The sequence below is a fragment of the Acinonyx jubatus genome, chromosome D4, assembly GCF_027475565.1.
Source record: "Acinonyx jubatus isolate Ajub_Pintada_27869175 chromosome D4, VMU_Ajub_asm_v1.0, whole genome shotgun sequence".
NCBI classification, from domain to species: domain Eukaryota; kingdom Metazoa; phylum Chordata; class Mammalia; order Carnivora; family Felidae; genus Acinonyx; species Acinonyx jubatus.
The window spans coordinates 47203668-47213133 of record NC_069391.1 but is presented as its reverse complement, the minus strand read 5'-3'; the positions used below and the strand labels follow the sequence as shown (position 1 = coordinate 47213133).

The 9466-nt window shown below is 38.9% G+C and overlaps 1 pseudogene; it reads right to left on the bottom strand.

The window, feature by feature from the left end:
- Nucleotides 1–4098: 4098 nt before the first annotated feature.
- LOC106986375 (transcription initiation factor TFIID subunit 11-like) overlaps nucleotides 4099–9466 on the bottom strand; it is a 29751-nt pseudogene continuing 24383 nt past the window's right edge.

Below are 9466 nucleotides of genomic sequence, written 5' to 3'. Positions count from 1 at the left end.
AAGAAAGTTAAAAAAAATATGCAGTAGTAGTGTTTTTTATTGTTATATAATTACCTGTACTGGTACTCTTCGTTTGTATAAATGTGAATTACCGTCCAGGATTGCTTGCTTTCATCAAGGCATTTTTGCTAGAAACACATATTCTGTTTTGTTTTTTTTTAATATGGAAAATCTTCGTTTCACTTTTATTTGAGAATAATCATTTTGCCAGATACAGAATTCTTAGTTGACTTTTCTTCTTTGAACACTGAATATGTTACCCACTGCCTTCTGATTCCTGCTGAGATTTTAGCTGTTAATCATATTGGAGTGTCATTTAAGTGATGTGTTATTTTTTTTCTCTTGCTGCTTTTAAGATTTTCTCTTTGTCTTTGACTATCAGCATTTTTAGCAGGGTGTGTCTGTGGATCTCTTTGTGTTTCTACTTAGAGTCTGTTGAGCTTTCTGGAAATGTAGGCTATACTTTTGCAATAATACTGAGAAGTTTTTAGCCATTATTTTTTGAATACTTTTTTCTCATTTCTTTCTCTCCTTTCCTTATATGCTTATTATACATATTTTAATGTTCTTAATATTGTCCCACATTTCTCTGAGACTCTATTCATTTATCTTCATTTTTTTCCCTTTCTAGTTGGGCTTACATAATTTCTATCAACCTATTTTCAAGTTTGTTAATTCTTTCTTCTGCCATTGCATATCTGTTGTTGAGCCCCAGTGAATTTGTTTATATCAGTTACTACACTTTTTAGCTCCATAATTTCCATTTGGTTATTTTATTTTTTAAAATTTCAGTCTCGTTATTGGTATTCTTTCTTTGATGCAACATTGTTATCATACCTTTCATTTCACTAATCATACTTTCTTTTTGTTTTGTGAACAAATTTACAATGGCTCCTTACAAATCTTTTTCTGTTAAATCTGACATCTGGTCACCCTCACAAGTAGTTTTGCCCCTCCTCCCCTTCCAGTGTATGGCTCATATTTCTGTTTGTTTGTTTGTTTGTTTCTTTGCATGCGTCATAATTCCTTTTTGGAAACTGAACACTTTAAATAACACATTGTAGCAATTCTGGGTATCCTCCCTCTCCTCCTCCATTTCAGGGCAGATATTGTTATTTACTGGTTCATATGTTTAGTAAGTGGCAGGATTATATTCGTGAAGTCTATTGCCCCACCTCCCTATTTTAAACCTCTGAGATTGCTTTTCAAAGACGCATAGGTTTGGATATGCCTACAGTCACCCTACATAACAATGGGACTGGTAGAACTCTCTTCCATTCTTTTTTGGACCACACCCACCTATTAAACTCCACTGATTTCCAGTTGATTGCTTTGTTTTCAACAATACCCTGGGACACACATTCCTCTACAAATCAAATTGTCACAGATCACAGATCAAATTGTGACTCTTTCAATGGCTGGAATAGTTTCTGAGGTCAGTGTTTGATATTTGTTGTGACTGCAGAAGGATTTTTCCCAGCTGTCTTATTTCCCAGTTATCTCCTGTGAGATAGCATCTACAATCTAGGCTGTATCTTCATGAATCTCCTCATATTTGAATATTCTTTCACCAGGTTAACCTTAAAAATAAAACAGGGGCACCTGGGTGGCTCAGTAAGATAAGTGACTGGCTCTTGGTTTCAGCTCAGATCATGATCTTACAGTTGGTGAGTTGAATCCTGCATCCCGCTGTGCACTGACAGCATGGAGTCTGCTTGGGATTCTCTGTCTCCCTCTCTCTCTGCCCCTTCTCCACTTGTCCTCTATCTCTCTTTCAAAATAAATAAATAAACATTAAAAAAAAAAAACCCAGCCAGTCATTTTACCAGCAAAATAGCTTTCTTTGGGAATAGTAGAGGAATTATAATTATAGACATGCCAGCTATGGCAAAACTTAGGCAAGTTTGGAGAACAAGGGGAGGAATGCTCTTTTACAGAGGAAAGAGGAGTTAAGAGAGGCTATCATAAAGGAAAGTCCATTGGAGTAAACTAGGAGTTCAAAGTGTAGTGGCTTTTCATTGGCTGAGTTGTGTTAGTGTTAGTCTCTCATTGGCTGGGCTGTTGCTGGGCAAGGAGAAAAATCTTCCTCCTCCTGGGTAGTATAGGCTTCTCCCTGTTTGGAATACAAAGTATGCCTCTTTGCATAGTTTCTATAAAATGCTATGAGGAGTGGTATGGCATAAGAGCTCCCCCTTCTGGCTTCCATTTTAAATGAGGTTTATTTTATTCATTTTCATAACCACAACCTTCAATAATCTTGAGAGCACCCTCAGGTTTAAACTTCTTCATGTTCAGTTGCAAATGAAGCCAGTTCCTCTGGGAAGAGATCAGCAGCCATCTGTTTTACAGTCTGTTCTTCCTCCAGGCAAAATCTCTGAGTCAGAGCTTTGGAGCTGGTAGCGCGGATTGTGGCAAGTGTTTCTCTGAGTGACACCCCTGCTCTTGGAGCTGAGTGCTTGCTGTGTGTTGGGGAGTGCAGGCAGCATAGAGATGCAAATAGAGAAAATGGAAAGCAAGGGGGAACTCTGTGGCATTGGATTAGAATTACAAATATCAGGGTAAACATCATATATACATATATGTAATACAAACGCGCACACACACACACACACACACACACACACACATATCCCTGTACATGCAAGTTCATTCGTTGGTTTTTCTGGTACTCTTCTGTTTTAGGAACCTCGGTGAGGCAGAAGAGCTCCTGTGTAGGTGTAATAGTTGGGCCAATAATATGTGGCTGATTTACTTGATGTATTTTGCATTAAACAGAGACAAAGTCTCATTCCTTGCCATAAGGTTGTTTTTGCAAACATATTCCCTTAAGTGTACAGAAGACCAGATAAAAAGCATGAAATTAGCTTTTATTAGAGTAAAAACTATATCCTCTCCCTGATAACTTTTTCAAAGATCAAGTTAATATAGTTCAAAGTTAAATATAAATGGAATCTTGGAGAAGTTGTTAGATTTTTATGGATACAGAATTTTCTTTTTGTGTAGGGTTGGTGATTTGCATGAATCCCAATTTGACATATGTTTTTCACTACACATTAATGAACTGTTCACACTCTATGTGGCAGAAAGCAGTGGAAAATAGAAAGTAAATGACATTAAAATGAAGTTTTTAATCTATGGTGGGTATAGATTTGCATTATTGTCCTTGTATGGAATATGAAGGTTACTGCTTCCTCCTGTCTGATAAATTTTCACATACCTGAGAGAGGGAGAAAGAGAGAGATAGAGAGAAGGAGTATCAAACTAAGTAAAAAAAAATTTGCATAAAATTTTGAGGTAATAAAGGGAACTTAAAAATCTAATTACTTTTTTAATGATATGGTTTATGTAAAACAGGTGCTTCAAAATGATATGATACCTAATGAATATTCATATTATTTAATTTCATTTTATTTATTTAATTTTTTTGCAAGTTGGAAAACAGTTTAATGACCACTCACTAAAATTCATAAGAGAACCTTAAATGTTTACAGGGTAAACTTTTACACTACACTTGCTATCACCGTGTTTTACAGAGTAGAGTATAGCAAGTCAAAAGTTTCTGGTTGTTTCATCTACTTAAAACCAGAAGGAAGAAATAACCTAAGTTATAGCAACTTCATGCTTCATTATGAACCCATCAAAGCTCTCTTGGAAAGTTTTTCTCTCTGAAAGCAGCTTCCCTGTCTAAAGATGCCTAAGGTCCATGTATCTTTCTTCTTCCAAATAGCCAAGAGACGGTTAAATACTTTAAAATGCCCAAAGAGGGGCACCTGGGTGGCTCAGTCAGTTAAGCATCCGACCTCGGCTCAAGTCATGATATCACGGTCCGTGAGTTCAAGCCCCGCGTCAGGCTCTGTGCTGACAGCTCAGAGCCTGGAGCCTGTTTCAGATTCTGTGTCTCCTTCTCTCTCTGCCCCTCCCCTGTTCATGCTCTGTCTCTCTCTGTCTCAAAAACAAATACACATTAAAAAAAATTAAAAAAATAAAATAAAATGCCCAAAGAGGTCCCAATATTTAGTCAAGGCAAGTATGAAACAGGGCACGTGCTTTTTAGATGTGATGAATATCAGAGTTCTGAGAAAGACATTAAAGCCATCATCGAATCCTTGGAGGACTGAGATATTTGAGCAGCAGTGCAAAAGTCTCATGCAATAGGAAGAAGTCTGGAACCCGTACTTCTTCCTTCAGTACCAGGCCCTTCTAGGCTTTGTGGTCTAGAAGATGATTTCTTTGTGCTTTGAGTTGGGGATGTGCCCCTTTGACTTTAACCTCTGAACAGTGTCCCTCATATGTTTGAGTTGTAGTTGGTGGCATTTCTCCCCACTTGCCCCACACATCCAGTACTGCTTCTATCATCTCCCCCAGAGAAAACCCTGGAAACACCATTCACAGCAATCCCAACATTCTGAGACACAGGAGGTGCCACATGACGGACTGGATCAGCCCTTTAATGGCTGCCTTAGGGAAACCTGACTGGTGATATGTTTTATAACTGTTCAGCTGCTCCTCAGAAAAAGAAGAAACCAGATCTGCATCTTTTGAATCTGTTCGTCCACTTTTGGCTTCTTCTCTTCTTTTCTTCGGTGTCTATTTTCATTTCTTTGGCTGCAGGAGTAAGTCATGATGAGTCCTCCTTTCCAGTTGCTCTTCAATCTGAGATGTCCTGACTCTTGAGCTTGCAGCTTCGGCCATGTCTCCTCTCTAGTCCCCATCTCCATCCCTGTCAGTTTCCTCCAGGAATGTCTCTATATCGGTGATCCTGGGGGCCCTGGGAGCAGTGCCATTTTCATCTGACTCCCCTGTCTCTCCACTTTTATCCACGGTGACTCACAGGCATTATTATCACAGCGGCAAGAAAAAATGGAGAGATCACAATCCTGTCAGACTCTGGAGCTCTGGGTGCAGGCGGCCTCCTAATTTTAAATAACAAATAATCGGGGCACCTGGGTGCCACAGTCGGTTGAGCAGCTGACTTCAGCTCAGGTCATGATCTCACAGTTCCTGGGTTCGAGCCCCGTGTCAGGCTCTGTGCTGACAGCTCAGAGCCTGGAACCTCCTTTGGATTCTGTGTCTCCCTCTCTCTCTCTGTCCCTCCCCCACTCATCCTGTGTCTCTCTCTCCCACAAATAAATAAACATTAAAAAAATTAAAAAAAATAACAATCTACATGGTATGCTAATCACATGGAAGATGTAAACATATCACAGTTGTTCTTGAGGAATTTATCAGTGCTCAGATAGATATCTCTGATTATTAAAAGAAAAATAGTAAGTAAAAATAATTATTTTTAAAACTTACCTACCGTGTTCATTGATGGAAAGAATTAAGTTGCTAATCATACTCTGGAAGTATTTTGGGCTTATATTTGGAGTAGCAAATTTCTGTCCAAAGGAAGACTCTGGAGGCCTATGAAGTATCAGAGAAGAAAGACAAGGTTGTTCAGTAGAAATATTTCCATCATTAAACTGTTCAAAATGTCAGTTAAAATCCAGTTATTATTTCTGAAACTGGAAGGATACAGTGTGGCAAATTCCCCATAGTACATATTCTAAATTTTGCCATTCAGGTGGAACTTTTTCAACACCCACATTTTGTGCTTTCCTTCCTTCCTTTTTCTGAGTTCATTCCCTTTTATTTCTATTGGTAGCTCTTAGATTGATCCTCCCTGCTTTGAATAATTCACCATCTAAATAAAAGTAACAACATCAAAGCATCCCAGACTTAATACACTCCATTCCGTCTTGGGCTCCCGCGGGTTGATCTGAAGGAGCCTGAAGAATTAATCACCCAGGATAAGAGCCTCAAGGTTTTCATACATTTAATGCTCAAGTCACTTTCAGGAAAAAAAAAAATTCTCTTTCCCTTTTGTTTTTGTGTTTAGTTTTCTAAACACTGTCATTCTGTTTCCACTTCAGCTCCAGATCCCCGGGACGTCTTGGCACCAAACACATGTAAAACAAATAAACACCTTCTTGCACACTCTAACAAGTGTAGCAATTAGTCGCTGAGCACAGCTTGCTCTCCACCGCGGCAACTCATTTGGTGCTGGTTGTTATTGTAGGAGAACAACTTTGAATCAGCAACATTTGTTTGATTCTGCAGTGTTCACCCCTGTCTGCGTGGCGACTTCTGTACATCCTTTTCAAATCGCAAGTTCTACACCCTTATGAAGTGAGCTGCCACCCAGCATACAGCACTTAACCTCCTGTATGTCACCTTGTCACACTCTCATGGAATTTTCAGCAGTGGGTGATCCTCACTCCATATGGACTGTAATAACTACTTGCTGTGGTGTGAATTACAGATGATCTCAGTTGAGTATTTTTTCCCTTTTTGTTATATGATAGTATTGGCTTAAAATAGTATTAATAACCTTTGGTATATATTTATAAACAGCCTGTATTCCAAGATACAAAATGTTATTTGTAAGTGCCCAAGTGGTCTCTTTAGTACATAAGTGAGAAAACAACTTGCTTTCATTTTATGTATGCCACAGAGAGGCTAAAGATTTTCTTTGAGTTGATGCAGAAATTGGAAGGTTGAGGGGCGCCTGGGTGGCTCAGTCGGTTAAGCGTCCGACTTCGGCTCAGGTCATGATCTCACGGTCCGTGGGTTCGAGCCTCGCGTCGGGCTCTGTGCTGACAGCTCAGAGCCTGGAGCCTGTTTCAGATTCTGGGTCTCCCTCTCTCTCTGCCCCTCTGTTCATGCTCTGTCTCTCTCTGTCTCAAAAAAATAAATAAATAAACATTAAAAAAAAATTAAAAACAAAAAAAAGAAATTGGAAGGTTGAACATAAAGTCCCTGTCTGTGGCATTATTTGATATAATATCCTACCATCCCAAATGATTTTATTTCAGAACTGATGGATTCTTTTGTGGGTGAGGGCTTAAAGCATGTTAAAATATGTTTTTTATCCTGAAATACAGTGTTGTAAGTTATGGAACAGACTAGTATTATTTGGAAACTGGATCAAATGTTTCTAGCTACAAAAAATTGAATTGCTATTGAACTTTGTGTCAGGGTGCTAACTTCTACCTTTTTTCAACATTATGAGTCAAATTCCCTAGACCTCTTCTTCAGTAATGCAGGGTACATGTGAACAAATAAACAAAATTAATAAACATTCACTAGGTTTTAGTCCCAGCTCTGTGGCTAAGTGTGTAGCTTTGGGTAAGCTGAGTAACCTCTGGGATTCAATACTTCATCAATTATACCGAATGGTTCAATGAAGTAGTTTTCTAAAGCCCTTTATGGTTCTCAAATGTACTATTTTTATTCCTATCAGCTAATTCTTGCATTACGAGGATTTGATTTTAAGTGACATCATACAGAACTCTGCTTGATTCTTCTGTGTAAAATATGAAGAAATAGAACTATTTACATCTAACTACTGATTATAACTCTACTTATGTGCTAGTCATTGTGCTGAAAGCTAGATGCAGTGAGTGCAATAAAAAGACACTGGCAGCCCCACCCCCAGAGAAATTGGGGCCCAGTGTATGACAGATAAGCAAGCAATCAGGAAAATGATTATAGATTGTGGTAGGTGGCAAGAAGGCAGTAGAGAGCTGAGACTGAGAACAGTGGGTATAGGAAGGAGATACTTTACCTAAGGTAATCAGGGATAGCTTTGCAGGTTTTGGTGTCTTTAGAAATTTTGGTTGCAAGAAAAACCACTCCAAGTATACTTGCTCCCTTTGAGAGGAGAAGATAATGGTGTGGGAGGAATATGAGCTGTGATTTCAGAGAAGGTGAATGGAAATGTGCTGGTGCCTTGTGCTCACAGTGTGTTTTGGACAGAGCCTCTTAGTTCTTCTGGACTTGTTTCCCTGTCTGTTCCGGTGCTTATAGGGGCACTCAGTAACCAAACTGGTAAGAAATACAGTAGCTGCAAAAACTCTCAGAAGAGTTGCCAACTCTCAAATGAGTGGTAAGTTTTTTTTTTTTAACATATCAGTGAGAGAAAGATTTAAAAATCATCGAACACCTTTCCCTCAATTCTTAATTTTAGCAAGAAGCAAGAAAAGCCATGAGGTAGACAGGCACAGTTGAAAGGCCAAGCAGGAATTCAGAAAAGTAGGCTGGTGAATGAAGACTGGTTTGCTGTGCAAAATGCGATATCCACAGTTTGCTTCCTCCTTTAGTCCCATTTCTGCCACTATATCCACATAGTGTTCCTTCTCCAGTGTAAGGGATTTTTGCTATTTTATCCCGTAAGTTTTGAATGAGGCTTTCTTGTAATTTCCTTTTTTTGCAATGAGCTGGAGTTTAAGTAGATCGTAATGCTGGAAATCTTTCTGTATTAACATTGCAAAGGCTGTCAATATCACTTGTGAAATAGTCATGGAATGGACAGCCTTTCAATTGGAATGACAAATTCAGAAACAGCTATTTGGAGTGTTCATTTCCCAGTGTGACAATTTATCATCAATACCATCTCTTAGGTTTCTTATGTTACAAACTTCATCAACTTTTCTTAGTTGCTAGACCAATAAGAGAAGCTTCTTTATTATCCATTTACAATATAAAGGAGAATCCCATTTTGCCCACTTTCTTTAAAATGTTACTATCAAAATGCCAAGCCAAGTGTTTAGTGCTGATAGGGCTGCATTTGATAACAGCATTAGCAGATCCTTAGTGGTTCTGCATATATAGCAAAAGCTACAGAATCCCTTGACAAGGCTTATCCAGTTGAGCCTATGGTATCTCTAGGATGTCTGCATCTATAAATATATAAGCCAGGCTTAGGCTTTTAAAGACGCTGATTAAGAACCACAGAGTGGTTTCTGTTGCCATGCGATAGAAAGTTGTGGAAATCTACAAACTTGTGGGAAAATATAATGGAGCAAGTTGTTCCCCCAAAGGTTTCCATTCTGGTAGGTTAAACATTCTCTAGGGGCACCTGGGTGGCTCAGTCAGTTAAGCGTCTGACTTCTGACCAGGTCATGATCTCATGGAGCCACGCGTCAGGCTCTGTGCTGACAGCTCGGGGCCTAGAGTCTGCTTCAGATTCTGTGTCTTGTCTCTCTTTGCCCCTCCCCCCACTCATACTCTCTGTCTCTCTCAAACATAAATAAGCATTAAAAAAATTCTCTAAACACACACTAGTATTTCAGAGTGCTGTGTTGTTAGGCAGTGTTCTCTGGCTGAGGATGTTGGATGAATACCGATCAAATGCTGTGCAGAGAGACTGCATGACAAATACCTGATTTCAAAGATGGTAGAAAATTTTAAAGCCTGCATACAACAGTTATAGATAGAAGAGCTCATTTTATTGGTTGTGGGTATTTATCCATTATGGTAATCACAGTCTATACGTTTGCAGTCAATTGTATCATTAGTGATACCTTCCCCCATTCATCCTTCCTCTTTATTCTCAGCACAATCATTCTTTGATAATGTTCTTTTGCCATTAAGAGGTTAAAAAAGCAATTCAACTAAATTATTGAGACCTGAAAAAATATGA